We start from the raw sequence: 16833 nt of genomic DNA on the forward strand, positions 1-16833 counted from the left end.
TTAATTTTATTATTATTGGCACAAAGGAGATCAACCATATTTTAAGCTATTTTTGTTTTCATACAGAGTAAAACAATATTTGACAACATTACAGTAAGAATGTATCATGCACTTTGCAGTATGTTGCAGCACTTTAATAATGGTGCATTATACGTACACTCTAGATCCTGCATATGTCCGATCCATACATTACAAGAAGGCAATACGTATTCGATACAGGTAAAATCTGTATATTTCATATGGACAACCTATTAGCTATATACATCCAATCTATACATTACATATGGCCAACCTGTACGCGACATACGTATAATCTATATGCTGCATGCAGACAGTCTGTAAGCTACATATATGCACTCTGTATGCTGCATACGGATATTCTGTATGCTGTATCTGGACAAGCTGTGTGCGACATAAGGAAAATCTGTATAATACATACGTACAATACGTATACTGTATCTAGTCGTACGTATGGGGTACAAGCAGGGCCGCCCACAGGGGGGATGTATGGCGCAAGCTGCGCCATTGAGAAAAATTTTGGGGGGGATTTTACTCTACTTTCGAACTAGCAATTTTACTGCCGGAATAGCATTAAAACACGATTTTGAGAAGCTAATTTTCAAAAATTTTCCGGGGTAAAACCCCGTACCCCCTGCTTTGATACTCGATGAATGAAGTACCGCGCAAGTAGCCGTATGAAAGGAAAGGTTGGTTCGTTTTAAGAGAGAAGGGCCGCCCACAGGAGGGATGAATGGCGCAAGTTGTACCATCGAGAAAAAAATTGGGGGGAATAAAAAATTTGGGGAAGAATTTTACTCTAATGTCGAATAAGTAATTTTGCTGTCGTCAGAATAACATTGGAACACGATGCGATTTTTTTTTTATCTCGAGAATGAATCCCCCTACCCCCTGCTTAGAAACTATGAATGAAGTACCGCGCAAGTTGCTATATGAAAGGATGGCGCCAAGTTCTGGTGAACAACAGTTACAAACAGTCAAGGAATCACTTTCAAATTTAGATTTGAAACTTGCCTATGTTGTCTGTTGAAAATTATAAAGTAGTTTGACATAATTGTGAGCTAGTGGTAACCATACAGACAACAGCCAAGTTTCTATCTAAATTTGAAGTGAGCCAGTGAGTGTTTGTAACTGTTGTCCACCAGAACTTGGCGCCTATTTTTGTGATTTCAATTCTTTTTAAGGCCACTCGTACTTGGCTCTTTTACAGGAATGTTTTTTGTTGGATATCACTTCTTTTTGTAGGCTAATTTTGAGAATAACATTTTCTTTTGGTATCAAACTCAATAACTTGTAACTTGCGTCTTACTTTTCATGTACAAGGAAATTATATCAATATTTTGTAAAGAAAAAAATAATACTACTAATTGTAAAAAAAAGAATACCTATGCCATACACAGTGTGTAGAAGTTTTTATACCCTTCAATATACTTATAGAACATATTTAGTATTGTACGCTATCAAGACTACTAATAAAAGTAATGCCATTTTTATAATTACTACTGCCCCTACTACTACTACAAGCATTCTATAATACTACTACAGGAAATAAAAAAAAAACAACAAAAATAACAATTACTAGTACTATAAAAACTACTGCTACATTGGGCAATTGTTTTTAGAGGACTTGAGTTTTGAGGAGGGAAGAGATTATTAGTTTTGGGGGGGAGTGCGCCATCAGCTTTGGGGGGGATGGGCACCCCTGGGTACAAGTACAATATAGATGCTGTCTCGGGGTTGAACGCAAGAAACATACGTACAGAACGTATATTGCATACTTCTTGAAATCATGCTCCGTCCTGATAGTCAGTGTATGTCGTCATTATTAACCCACATGCTACATACGACCCTGACGTCACAAAGCTAGATATTACCTCCGTATATACTTGTTACTGCAGATAACGTCACACGAATGACGTCATTGCACTTGTGCAGACAGTACGTATAATACATACTTTTTCAGCTATACGTTTGCTGCAGGATGTTATATACGGTTGTACGTTAAGTCCAGAAACTACAGGAATTACGAATGTAACCTACGTTTTTAAGTATGCCACCTACATTTTTTTTTTCTCAGTGTGGAGTTCGCAATTTCTCTCTATCCGGATTGGTTTTTTTGCGGTCCGGTCCAATCTCGCCAGGTTTAGTTTTTCTTGTTTTGCATTGATTAAGTGAACGAAACTTAAATGGGTCGAAGGAAAAAGAAAGAGAATGAATAAATGTTGCACCAGGCTAAGAGTATATCTCATTCTCTTACAGAAACGGAACATCTCGTCTCTCTATTATTAGTCAGTGGCGGCTCTTAAGGAAAGGCACATCGGTAAAAAAATTTTTTTTTCGCTACAAGCTATAAGGAAGAAAACTTAGCTAATGTATTAATTCAGCTTTCAGAAACTGTATGAACTTTCTTCCTTTTGCTCGTAGGGACAAAATTTAAATGTTTACCTACGTGAATTCCCTCCAGAGTCGCCACTGGATTCAACATCACTAAACTTGGCTTTAATATTATTATTATTATTATTATTATTATTATTATTATTATTATTATTATTATTATTATTATTATTATTATTATTATTATTATTATTATTATTATTATGTCGAGAACAGCAGACCACGAACATAACTGTATATAGCTTTCTTTCTTCCTTCCTTCCTTATTTTTAAATAACAGAAGGCACTGTGACTTTCCATGATAAGGATGCTAGTTTTTGTTATCCAATTTCGAAACTATTGACGTCAACTGTTCATACTTTCTCCTTCCTGGAAAAACACAACAGAAGATGAACATCATTCAACCCCAATGTACAGAGATATTTGCTTGATTACTTCTCTAAACAATGACTAAGTAATATCGGAAGCCTTATGCTGCTTTCTAAAGTTTTCTTTTTAACTTTTCTTCATCTTGTATGAGGCTACCATACTGTCTACATTTAAAGTTGGTAAGAGGAGGGTAAGATATATATCACACAATTAAGTATTCGTTAACTCCTCCCATAATTCCTGGAAATATTCAAAACGATTGGTTCCCTAAATTTCCGCCAGGTGTTACCACAAGCCATCTGACTGTTCAGTTTAAAACCGCTCGTTCTTTTTTCTGAGAATCTCCAATCATTAAACATGGCTTCTTCGAGTGATGGATAGACATTTTCGTATCTCATTAATTCCTAATGTTCTGACGTTGTTGGAAGAGATGAAAATCTTGACAGGTTTGATGGCTTAGAGCAGGAAATTTTCTCTGACGGAGTGTGTAGTGTAGAAAATTAAAAAAAAAAAAAAAAAAAAAAAAATGTGTGGTGAGAGAGAGAGAGGGGGGGGGGGAGAAGAATAAAACTACAACATTAAATCTTGTGACGTAAGTTTTAAGATTTTTCGGAAGTGTGCTCTTTGCTGCTGCTGCTGCTGCTAGAAATGTGGCGACTTCCAATCTATCATGCCCTACTTGAACTATGGCTTCTTGTGGACGCCATCAAAAGGGAAAAGGGCTTCTCACGCATTGACGTCACTAACAGACCGTAAGGGTCAGAACAGAATTAAGAAGGAAATGAAAGAAAAAATTGCGCAAACACTAGGATCTGAATGAAGTAGCTGATGAAGATATGTTCAGGTCAAACTTCCTTCCTCTAGATCAGCTGTCCAAATGAACGTATCTCGTTAAAAAGAAACTCATCACACCATCTATCTGTCTTTAATATATTCATTCATTCTGTAGTGAGTGACACATGAAGTGGAGATGAATGATTAACTGACCCTTGTGTGTGTGTTATTTATTTATTGCCTTGTAGCTTAAAAAAAGAAAGACGCGTAGTAGTATAATTTCTTTTGAGTTACTACGCTGCATAAGCTAACCTTTGGAAGGCCAATGGGATCTATTACACAACTCTTAAACCAATATAGACAGACTGTTTTATTATTAGTCCTATTGTCAGACCTGATCTCAAATATTTATTTTTATAATACTGATGACAAATGTTTATCATAACAATAGACAAACTATGAATGCGCACAAAGTGAATTTAGTGGACTGAATATTACAGCTCAGTGGCGTACTCAATGGAGGTTCCGGGTTTTGACCCCTAGAGCAAGGTATTATGCAAAGATAAACACTTGTTATGTTAAGATATAGACTACAGACTAACGCCTGAAATGATATGAAGTTGGGAGCTTGAACGAAATTCCTCTTGACGAAATTCTGTGTACGCTACTGTTACGATTTATTGAATACTCTTACTTGATTGTCTTGTGACAATATAATAATAATAATAATAATAATAATAATAATAATAATAATAATAATAATAATAATAATAATAATAATAATAATAATAATAATAATAATAATAAACTATGTCCTTTGTAGCCTGTTATACTTCATAATTATGCTAGGATCGCAATAAGCATTACAAGTAAGCATAAGATGAAGAACATTAATGCAATCAAATTATGTCAATCACCACTTTTAGTACATGTCTTCCTCGTCATCAGAAAATAGATAACTTGTATTAGCCTTATTCATACAGGAAAGTCTTTTACATTTTTTACACGCAGCTGTATATAACAAACCCGAGTTTCTACAGTAACATTTTTATAGCATGTAGATCGACATGTACGTGAAATAAGCTTCATCAACTCTGGAGGTGCTGGACTCCTTGTCATCGGCACTAGAGACAAGTCATTTCCCAACTGTACCCATCCCAAGTCGGTTGGGTTCAATTTATTGTTTCCATAGCTGGACCTGAAGGTACACACGATACGAGTGTTGGGCAGCTGCGTTACTTGTAGGAGGTAGTAATGAAAGGTCAAACGTCATGTTGAAAGGTTGTTTGGATATCATGTTATTTTGCCTGTAGTGCCGTAGATCGTCCAATGTTTGTTGTTCGCCACAATACAAATGTAGTAAAAATATTTCCCCTGCTTTGGATATTTGCTCTCGGCATCCCAATGCATTGTTGACTCCCTACATTCTTCACTGGTGAGTACCAGGGTCGATATGGGTATGTAGAGAACCGGTGGGCTCTGTAGGTTACGAATACGTTGGTCTCGATGTCGCAAAGTGGGGTGTGTTCGAGCCGGAGTCGAAAAACCGGTCGACGGTACCAACAGTGTTATGGTCACTTCTCCGGGTTACCGTGCGCCACTGGAGAGGCTTACGATGGAGATCTTTAAGTCTGTCCTCATCTCCTGACTCAGCTGCGTAATTCTATGTCCCACACTACCCATTAAACCACGGAGATCCAGTAGGATATTCACAAGAATCAGCCCAGAAGCATGGATTGTTTACTTGTGGGGGCGCGTATTTTCGGTGACCAACGGGCACCTCGGACAATATTGGTATGGGGAAAACATGCAGACAAGCTAGTTTTCAGATATGCAAATCCCAATGTCGCATTTGAAGATGTTCCAGTGTCAGGGCCCAAAACAGCCAGACACTGCTGATCGTTCTAGGCTATTTCAAGGCATACGTCAGCTGAGCTTGGTTTGGTTCCAGTAGGAACCCATTCTTGGTCTTGGTTGATATCCAGCAGGCTCGTAGCTAGGACGCTGGACGCTGGAAACCGCTTGTGGGCTCTGACGCTGGAAGAAATTCAATGTGACATCAGATTTGCATATTCTGAAACTAGCGTGTCTGTACGTTTTTTTTTTTTTTTTCATGCCCACATTGTCCGAGGGGTCCGTCGGTCTCCAGACACACGCGCCCCCACAAGTAGTAAACAATCCGTGCTTCTGGGCCGGTTCTTGTCACTTCTTGTCCTGCAGGATCTCTGTGGTTTCTTAGGTAGTGTGCGGCATAGAATTACGCAGCAGTCAGGAGATTAGGATAGATACAAATATCTCTACCGGAAGCATTTCTACTGGCGCACGGTGACCCGAGAAGTGACCACAACACTGTCGGTACCGTTGATCGGTTTCTCGACTCCTGTTTGAACACTCCTCACTTTGTGACATCGAGACCAACGTATTTGTGAAATATAGAGTCTATTGGTTCTCAACATATCCATATCGACCCTATTACTCACCGGTCAAGAAAGTAGGGAGTCATTGGAGATGCCCCTTGGTTTGTGCTTTTCACTACAATTGAAACCATTTATTCACAAATACTCATATTTAAAAGTTCTCAAACTGATGATAGCTTTAAAATAATTTTCAAAATAAAGTGGCCATTTATCAAAATGGCGTCTATAGCACACTTCCAACATTTGATGGCTTTAAGTATACCTTGTCTTTCACTACCTCTGAATGCGTCTATTTGCGAAGTCCCATTCTTGTAAGTTTTCTTCTAGTTACAAGTTCATACGAAGTTTTCATATTGTGTCGTCCATTTTCCAATATGGCAGCCTTTGCACACCTATAATTCTTTCCAACTTTTAGTATGGTTTTCACTCTAACAAAATGCAGCTATAAAGTAAGTTCCATGCTTATAAGTATTTTAAAACACTGATCGCAACTTTAAAACCATTTCTTATCTTGCGATGGCCATTTTTCAATATGGCGGAAGTAGCACACTTGCGATTCTTGGGGACTTTTAGTATGTTTTTCAATGCAACTTAATACATTTATCTACAAAGTCCCATGTTTATAAGGATTTTTTCAACTAATTTTCATATTATGACTGGACTAATAGTTATTTGTTTTGCACAGAGAAACTGTTGTGTGGTTTCGTATAGTCCTGTTAACACACAAAATAGGCAACGGCATGCCTCTAGAAATTGACTTCGTCATTCTATGACACATGACTATTTCAATAAACATTTTCCTACAATTATTGTCATTCCATTCGAGTAACAATCATTTGTTCACATGGATTGCACACAATCTACTACCTTACAACTGCACGACAGTAATCTACATTTTAAACAGAACTATCATCCATTACACATACACCCAGGAATGCCCCCCCCCCAAGGGCTTAAATGCAAGCCCCCAAACTTACCATTCCATAATATTCATAATATTTTATCTTTCAGTCCCAAATTTATCATTCTCCTTTTAACTGTATAATTTCCAATGAAAAATTATGCTGCCTCTATTTTCATCAGTGTAGCCTGCGCTCTAAAAACCTGCCCATGACTATCCTTGTATGAAATCATAATAGCAGTTCATTTAAATTTTATCTTTTTACAAAATCCAGGTATGTGTACGTTTAGCATCACTTCAGACCAGAATTGTTTCAAGCTAAATTCCTTTTAACCAAAAAAAAAAAAAAAAAAAAAAAACAACTATAAATGATCAATTTCTACTTTCCGTCTTAGAAAGTAGACTTATTAGATGTTTATAGAAGATCCATTTCTAAAAATATACTTGAGTCATCCAGAGATACTTGATTCATAACTCCTCAATAAATAAATAAGCTAATATTATTTCAAAATTATTGATAATAATGACTATAAAAGTTTCATGAAGATAACCATAATGACTGTAAAATTACAATAATAAATATTTAAGAGTATATAAATAAGAAAAAAACTTACCAGCATGTTTCCGTAAGAACATGTAAGACGTAACCTCAAATAACGTTTTTAGCTGCATATGGAAAAGCAATGCTAACCATACGTTTTTTTTTTTTTTTTGTTTTTTTTTTTTTTTTTTAATTTAAAATAAAATGACAAAATCTTTAGAATAAACGATTCAACTCACTCCAAACTGAACAATGTTAAACAAATTCAGCAACCGGGGAAAAAACAGGTATACGCATGCATAATTTGTCTTCGGTGGTGAATCACATCCTGTTTATGCATCCTTTATATAACAACGGTATTTATTTTCACGTGTAGTTGAGTGAGCCAAACACCTCTTTATTATCTTTCTGGTGTCATCTTCACGTTTTCATTTCTATTCAGATATTCCTTTGGCAAATAATTACAAAGAATCTCAGGCTGTATAAGAGTAGACTTTATTTTCCTTGATCTTTATTGTCATACTTAAACCATAAAAGCAAATCTTTTGGGTTTTCTGTAGCGCAAAATTTTTGTCAGCTTGCCATAAAGAATGCTTTGATGTTTGACAGTAATGTTTTTAAAACCACTAATTGACATTACAACAGTAAAAATGATAATAATAAACATTATAAAAATATACACTAAATTTTTTGTGTAAAAAGAAATGCAAATGTTTATTTGATCAATACAATTCCGTAATATAAAAATAACTCCATGATATACGAATAGTTTGCATGTTTACGTTTGGCATGATCAGGGGCCTGGTTCTCGAGTTCAATCCTCAGTAAGGACTCAAATCTTCATTAACAATTATTGAATATAAGACTAAATGAAGTAACAAACAAATTCTAAGATAAATACCATGGAATTCTCTTATTATCTGTATAATTTTCGTTCGATAGCTATAAGTTATAAAACACATAGAACTATTTTCGACGTAAATATAAGAAAGTAGATATTAGCTATATGATGCTACATAGAATAGTTCAAGTGGCCCCTCGTAGCATAGTCGCTGACGCTTTCGTCTTCGGTGCGAGCGGTCCCGGATTCGATTCCCGATGGCTCGGTCGAAAAAGTGTAAAAGGCTTTTTCAGGCCAGCCATCCTGAATGAGGTTTTCCTCATTCACACCAGGCAAATGCTGAGGTGGTACCTACGATATAGGTCCCAGGCCGCTTCCTTCCTTTCCTTCCTCGGATAGTGTGCTCGCCGAAGGACGTCATCTCTCAAATACGACGGGCTAACATGGTCATAGATGCCGAAAGCCCAGAAGTCTAATTCCTAAATCAAATATATCAAATGAAATGCGTAAAACTGAATTATAAGATAATTACGCTAGCATAAAACATAGAAATATGTTTTAGAATTCTCAAATTTTCATTTGCCTGATCCATACTATCGAGAACGTAACAGAATATTCAATATATTACTACAAATATATGGAAACACATGAGTTCCCCTACCTTTACGTGTTGTTGTTAATTGAAGTTTAACTTCCCTTTTCACCACTGAGGCTATATGAGACGTGTGTCTATAGTTTAAAGTTGAATCCGAATCACCATAATGCGTTCAACATTTTTAAAATGTCTCACCGGGAACTGAACCCAGGATCACGTGCACTATAGACTAGAGAGGTCTTGAGATGTGTTGATCTTATATGCAATAGACGTATGTCAAGCTTAATTATAAGGTTGCTTTACTTGATATGGCAAACTTTCTCTGCTCTTCCAGTTCTCAATTATATTAGAGACCGTAACTTTGTGACAATTATGCCCATAACTTTGAATGAAGTTTTAATATATAGACATGTTACCGTACACTAGTACTATCATTATTACAAGTAGATTTATTCTGCCAATGCTCGCAGGTGACTTGTCACCTAGAAGCTTCCATGGACTAAGGTTTTCACTATCTTCTTCGTCCAGACAGCAATTATAAATTTTAATACTGCTCATTAACTGCAGCCGTTTTCTTTCCCTCCTCATTTTTATTTCACCATACATTTCCCTCATCCTCATTTTTATTTCACCATATATTTCTTAATGTTCCCTCAGCATAGTCTATTTTGAATGTCTCAATCAACTTCTTTTCATTATATTGTTCTTTCCTTTATTGTTCATTAGTTATTCGTTCAACGCAGCTAATTTTATTCATTCTTCTCCACACCCACTTTTCTAAAGCTACGTATTTTTGTCAATTGCACTAGTATTTACGTACTATGAGGCTCTGAGGCCGGGCCTACCCTGTTTTCTATCGTATATTTTCTTTATCTTTGGTTTCTTATAAAATAAAATCAATACTTCAACAATTTTTTTTCCAGTAACAAAATAATAGGTTGAAAACACTTGGAGTCCCTTCCGTCTGAGCCTCACCAGCTCGCTATACAGATTTACGAGATATGCTGCTCACTGAGCGAAGCTATTATCGCTGGAGATTGCACGCATTATTGGAAAGGTGCGAAGGCTCACCTCTGGGAGTTCAGTTTTAGCGCTGATGGAATCTTTCAATGCTAATATTGCTAATATGTTATAAAATGATTTCCTTAACACAGAGTAGGAAGTTCCTGTGTAGAATTATGTATTTCTATTAGTAATAACTTGTTTAATTTTGGTATATAGCCTCAGAAGTTATTCGGAGTAGGTTTTCCCCCCTACATAGGGCCTGGTCCATAATGGCTTGTAGAATGTAAATCTGGTACATTAAACATATGCATAAATTTACCAAACCAGGATAAAATAATTATATAATTATATATATGTGTAATTTTAATTGAGTTTTCCATTTCATAGAATCAGTGGGGTATTTTCGATTTTGTTTCGGGAGGGGCTTTGCTGACTTTATTCCTGGTAATGTGAAAATTCTGCAATACATATAAAACAATAAAATGTTGCGATAAAATTTCGGTGAGTGCTTAAGCCCGGAAGTCACCCCGTTAAACATGCTACTACATAGAATACAATATTAAATATCGTGCGTTAATTCAAATGAAGTACTTTCCGAGCATTAACATTTCTAGTAGTCATTATCACGTGATGCATTAATTAAATGTAGTATTGTACTTACTTTAAAGTGGGAGATGCAAGTGACGGACGTTTATCCAAGAAATTTGACAGCTAACTGTAAGAATGTACTTACTTTTTCTCTCCCTCCATTTTCAAATGCGCAGGAAATGAAAACAGCAAGTGAGGAGGAAATTCTCCTCATCCCTCCTGCAAATTCCAACAGAAGAAAATATGAACTGCACTTCAAAATATTTGTAGTGGAGCTAAATGGGAATATTCCGTTAATACACATTGCGTGTTTTCCCTCAATGTAAATATTTGTTGAATAATAATAATAATAATAATAATAATAATAATATAATAATAATAATAATAATAATAATAATAATAATAATAATAATAATAATAATAATAATAATAATAATAATAATAATAATAATAATAATAGACTACTTTTCCTTATATGTTCATTCTTGCTTGTTAAAGTAAATAACAACAAAAAACTACTATGTATACATGCACATCAATTCAATTCTAATCAGTGTTTGAAATACAGCTAAGAAAGTTCTTTAAAATAAATAATTTGGTAGTTTTTTTTCTTTAATTCAATAAGGAAAATAGAATTCTCACTGTAATTTTAAATATTTTATGATACATTAAATATTATTTGTGTTATTGGTTCTTAGACCTACCCTACTTGTGGGATTACGCTTCGCCACTGCTAGTATTAGTGTGCTATATTTTACCCCTACTAGTAATAAAATAAAGTTTGGTGCTAGAGTTTTTCGTAGAAACGTCAATATTTCATTTATTGAAAAACTTATATGGGAGAGGGAAAACTTTCCGTTTTAAAAAAGGGAAACTTTCGTTTAAAAAAACGTAACAAGCATAAAATTTTCAAATTATATAGCAAATGTAAATCATATATGCATTCCATTACTATCTCAGCAACACGAAATTCTACCTGAAGTATTTTCACTAGTAGGCTTATTATGATTTTTTTTTCTCGAAAGACTCGATACAGTGAAAAGCGATTCTTCCTCCCCTCTTGAGCCTTTTGGTTTCTCTGCAACTAATATTTACTGTATGGATTAAGAAAAATCTAAGACTTAATCAACTACAAGGTATTCTAATCTACCTTCGAAAATTGAAACGTAAATCATTGTGTTGGACTAGAATTTATCAGTTTCATGTCAAGGGAGTTGAGAAATGTCTGTCCATAAAGTATTTGTTTGCAGTGCAAAGATAGGCAAGTATCCCATCTTATGCATTTTGTTCAACATGCAAGTTGATCAAGTATAAGGGGTGATTATTCCATCTTAAAAGTATCTTTTCCACGATAATTTTCGAAACAATTATTCTATCCTTGTGAAACATGATGTGTGTCTTCTTCGAGACTTAAAAACTCTTCTAATCCTTGCAGCTGTAATTAGAAACAGCTGTTTCATTATCACGACAAAACTGCTCAACCATTGGAAATTAATTTTGAAAAACAGTTGGCACTTTGCTCAACCGTTAAAGCTGTTAGCACTTTGATTGACATCCGTATCCAAAGAAGGGAAAGGGTATTTAGCTTTTCATAAATGCTGCACTTCGAAATGAACTTTGGGCACGGTTAACACTTGGGACGAGCTGTGATTTTCTCATTTGATTTCGATTCAAATACCCCTCCAAAAGCAGGGAGAAGGGGTTCAGTGACGACGCTAGAGGGGGTAAAAGGACGGGCACCCTCCCGTAGCATAACCTTTCCCCGTTTGTCCCAGGCATGTTGTATTGTAATATAAGTCAAGAAATATATAACTACCTATTATTTTCAGTATACAAAAAAGTGGCTGCTAAAAAAAATTCTATATCCTTTCGATTGTCCCTCAAAAAATTTCTCAGTCATTCGCTTGTTCCTCAGGACACTACAACTATTTCTATAGCTATATGTGACTGGCGTCGTCACGGGTTAAAATATATTTCAAATATTTTATATAAACTTATTCTTCCCGTGCGAAGAACTTGCAATGAGAGCTAGTGTAAAATAACACCGATCGATTTCATGAAGCACTTTTTTCACGTGTATTTCTTTAGTGGTTGGGGATGTATTCAAATATTGCAACGCTAATTTAACTCACTTCCCGACGTTATGGAATGATGACATTTTACACAACGGTGGCATTAATTGTTCTATTGTTGTTTTCATACATAGCGACGATAGGAAAGAAGAAACTGTGATGATCGTGAAAATAATCAGAAAGATTTTAAAACTTTTAAACGTGTCATGGACCCTACACACACACACACAAGAAATGATTTTTAAAGTTATTTATCTCTGTCTGTTCATCCATCTGCTCGTACGCTCCTATGTATATAGAGCTTCTCCGTGGCTAAGCGGTTAGCGTATGCGCCTTTGGCGTGGAAGGCCCGGGTTCAATTCCCGGCGGGAGCTCATGTGGTTCGGATTCCACGTTAATCAGTAGGTCCACGTCTCATATAGCCTCGCTGCTGAAAAGGGACGTTAAACTCAAATTCAACTCATTCAACTCCTATGTATATAAGCTCTCCGAGAGGCCATATCGTTCAAAGTATTCAGATAAAAATTTTAAATTTTTGTTACGTTCTTTAGAGGCATTTTACGAATTTTCTTCCCACTCCAAAAATAAGGGTAGTTAATTGAAGGATGAAAATTAAAATTTATGATTTTGCTGGGAAACAGTTTTAACGGTTTTGTTTATACGCTATTTCATACATTAACACAACATTAACAAATCCTACAATATTATAAAATATCCAAAATAAATTTACGAAAATTGTAAATTAATTTGGGTATTTTATAATACGGTATAATCCGTTTTTTGTAGGGAAAATCCAAAAAGTTAGTTCACTCTTGGGTAGAGATGCAAAAAAGCCGGCTTTTTTGAATCGATGGTTTTTTTCACATAAAAAGCCGGCTTTTTTGAAAAAAAAACCGAGAATTTTGGAAATTTTGGCTTTTTTTCATTTTCATGATTTTTCTATCCAAATAGCTTTCTTATAGTATATTCTATAGTTAGATAAGATTTCCACGACCTGAATGCCATATTTAGCTCTGTAATTCACCATCAAGATGGATGGAGCACATATTTTACGAATTAAAGCTAACATGAAGAATGTAGTATTTGAGGGCAATTTTACAGGCTATTTAACTTTATTTTAACTTTTGAGTTATCTACAATTTTTTCCTTCTCTAGATCATTTTAGTTTGTCATCCGTGTTTCATTTCTAAGAGCTTAGTACTCCAGCTTCTAGCACGAAAGTTAAACTTACGTTTTTCTGTATATCCGTCAAAGCATACGTTTTTCAATATTTCCGTCAAACCGTATTTCTGTTATACTGTAGTTGTGCAATGATTTAGCAATAATTTTCCAGATACAACCTTGAATACCAATTTATACAAATAATCAATAGCGGATTTAGAAAAGTACTTTGCGGGGGGGGGGTTCTCTGATTGTTTCGTTTTCTAAAAAGTCCTAATTTTATTTGGGAGGTGCTTGAAGTTTATGAGTACAGGCATAACTAATATTTCGTTTCGTTTATATGTTTAGCAATAATCTTCCGGATACAACCTTGAAGATCATTTTATACTGAGAATCAATGGCGAATTTAAGAAAGTGTTTTGGGTGGGGTTTTCTTACTACTAATGTTTAGTTTTTCTAAACATTCGTAATTTTTATTTGACGGGAGCTTAAAGTTTATGAGTAAAGGCATAAATAATAGATATTTCGTTCGTTTTAGACATTCCACAACTTTGGAGAACAGGCTTCAGTCCGAAAGACCGATCCTCTAACCTTCGCAAAACCGTCACTGCTGGTAATTAGTAATAATAACGATTTAAAAACAATAAGAAAGGAAGTCAGCCAACTCCTACACTCCTAGTCGGCCAGTACACGCACTATTTCTACATTCTCAGATGGAATGAAGGAAGGCTTTGTAAGAATGGTCGAATGCTGGGTTGAATCCCGGACTTCCCGATAGAAGCGCAAAAGCCAACCGCTTAGTCACGTTTGTTGTGCAGTTGTATTTAGCTTAACTTAAATATATTCCGTAGTCTTTTTCTCTTTCTTTCTTTCTTTTTTTCTTTTTTGGAAGTTCCGTAATGATATGTTGAATCCCTCTTGTTAAAAATTCAGAAAACTTGAGGACTGGGTAAACCGTGATGGTGGTCAAGGGCGCCCATGTTGTGGTTTCCAAGGAGGGGCAAGTATAAGCGACGTTTCAAAAATAGTTTCAAATTTTGCTGTAACTAATGTAAAAATCCTATTGGATTTTCAATATTCTGAAGTACATTTTCGTCTAGGGGGGGCAAGCGCCCTCTTAACCCCCCTGATGGGCGCCCTTGATGGTGGTTATGAAAAACTTGACTGTAGAATTTCAAGAATATACAGAACCAAAAGTTCCAGATGTGCAGCCTTTAATTGTATCATATAAATCTAAGTATTTCTCTTATGATTTATTTTAATTTTATTTTGTTTCAAAAAGAGGGTATGGAATATTTTGAAGTAAAAATACTACATAGAATTTTGCTAGTTATTTGTGTATTTTTTAAAAGAAGTTTTTACTCTTAGGGTTGGCTCGTTTACACCAGCTGTTTTTTTTTAATAACTGGTTTAAACTAAAAAAAATTAAAAGAACAAAAATGCAAATCGTGTGAACTTCATGGTGACGTTTCACATGTCAAACCATCTGCATTAGTCTTATTTCCTTTTCACCTTTTAATCAAGGTGTCCCATGTTCAATTCTCGGTCGAACCACAACCCTCTTTCATGTGTAAACCAAGTACTCTTTCGGATGTCACTTTAAGCGAAAGTCTTCTCCTTGATAACCTCGGTATTACGTAAGGATGTTAAGCCTAAACATACGAAACGAAACCAAATATAATATATTTCTGCATGCCTGTTGTTTTATAAAGAAGAGAAGGTTGCTTAAATATATTGATTAAAATTGGTAAAATTTATCGAGTACCTACTTAGCTTCCAACATTAGCTTGGATTGGACTTTCAATGATAACTACATACTAAATTTGTAATTTAATACCTCAGTTTTAGCGTACTGATTATAATACGTTGACCTTTAAATTTTACATGCAAATTAAATTTTACGGGATTTTAAATTTTACGGGATTTTCCCGTTATTGTTTTACATTTAAAAGAATGACGGGATTTTCCCGATGGCTAGGGCGGGAGTTTCTCAATTTAAGAAATTTACTGACCGGACTTCTTTAAGCTTATGGGACCTCTTCCAGCATAACCCCGTTGTTGAATAATAACACCAAGGCGAAACAAACTTATTTCTGTCAATATGTAATATAAATACATAAAGCAAAATATCTAAATCAAAAAACCTGGTTTAAACCCCCAAAAAGCCTGGTTTAAACTGCCCCCTAAAAACGGGTTTTTGGCATTTTCAGAAACAACCATGGTTCTTACCAACTCTGCTTACTTTTGTATATAGGAGGTTAAAATGTGTTTATTATATACATTGGTTAATCCTTTGGAATTCATAATGTAAAAATGTTGAAGTAAAATTGTTTAAAATATCTTTTCGAAATTCATGGTTTACTTTCGAGGTTTTATATTATTATCGGCATCAACCACTAATTAAATGACTTTCTGTGTTATGGAGAAGCGAAACAAAGTCTGCTTTATCGATTTAAAGCAGAATTTTGAAAAAAGCCCAAAATTTCCGAAGCAAAAAAGCGAAGCAGAAAAAACCGAGTTTTTTTCCAAAAAAGCCGTTTTTTTTCCGAGCCCTTGCATCTCTACTCTTGGGCTAGCTTCTTTTTGAATTATCTCAAAAACGACTCAGACGAATTTGTTTATATTTCATAATTACATATTTCATTAATAGCCCTACAATACCGTGCAAATATTTCTCCTGAAAAAATTCAAAGAGTAGTTTACTCTTGGGGGTAGTTGTTGAACAAGTTTTCAGAACCACCTGTGGCAATTTTGTTCGTATTTCATATATATATATATATATATATATATATATATATATATATATATATATATATATATATATATATAGGGTGTTTCAAAACAACACCGACAACGTTTGGGAGGTGATTCGTGACACCAAGATAAGACAAAAAGTATAGACCAATCTGAGTGCACAAATGCTTCCTTTCGGAGTTATAGGCTGCCGAAAACATGAAAAAAAATGAACTTTAAAGATCCATAGCTCCAATACTATGGGCCCTACCGTAGTCGAGTCAAGACTTCACTTAGGAACTAGCATGTGCCCTATTCAAATATCCAAGTTTCACAATCCTGCGGTAATTCCGCAACAATTTTTATAGAGACAGTTGGTGAATACTTCAAATTATATGTCCATAGTCAAACACCCTCTATAAAA

The 16833-nt window shown here is 35.1% G+C and overlaps 1 protein-coding gene across 2 annotated transcripts in view; it reads right to left on the minus strand.

Annotated features, from left to right (window-relative positions):
- The window catches only part of ImpL2 (Ecdysone-inducible gene L2), a 175010-nt gene that overhangs the window by 102840 nt on the left and 55337 nt on the right, over nt 1-16833 (minus strand). The window contains exon 1 of one of the 2 annotated variants that reach the window (XM_081764305.1): nt 10589-10607. The exons of the other annotated variant lie outside the window; for it this stretch is intronic. The gene's annotated coding sequence lies outside the window, so the exon portion shown is untranslated. Of the gene's footprint in view, nt 1-10588; nt 10608-16833 lie in introns of those variants that run through there. 2 annotated transcript variants of the gene reach the window in all.

Source organism: Thermobia domestica, chromosome 1 (genome assembly GCF_964235325.1).
Source record: "Thermobia domestica chromosome 1, izTheDome1.hap1.1, whole genome shotgun sequence".
Lineage (NCBI taxonomy): Eukaryota > Metazoa > Arthropoda > Insecta > Zygentoma > Lepismatidae > Thermobia > Thermobia domestica.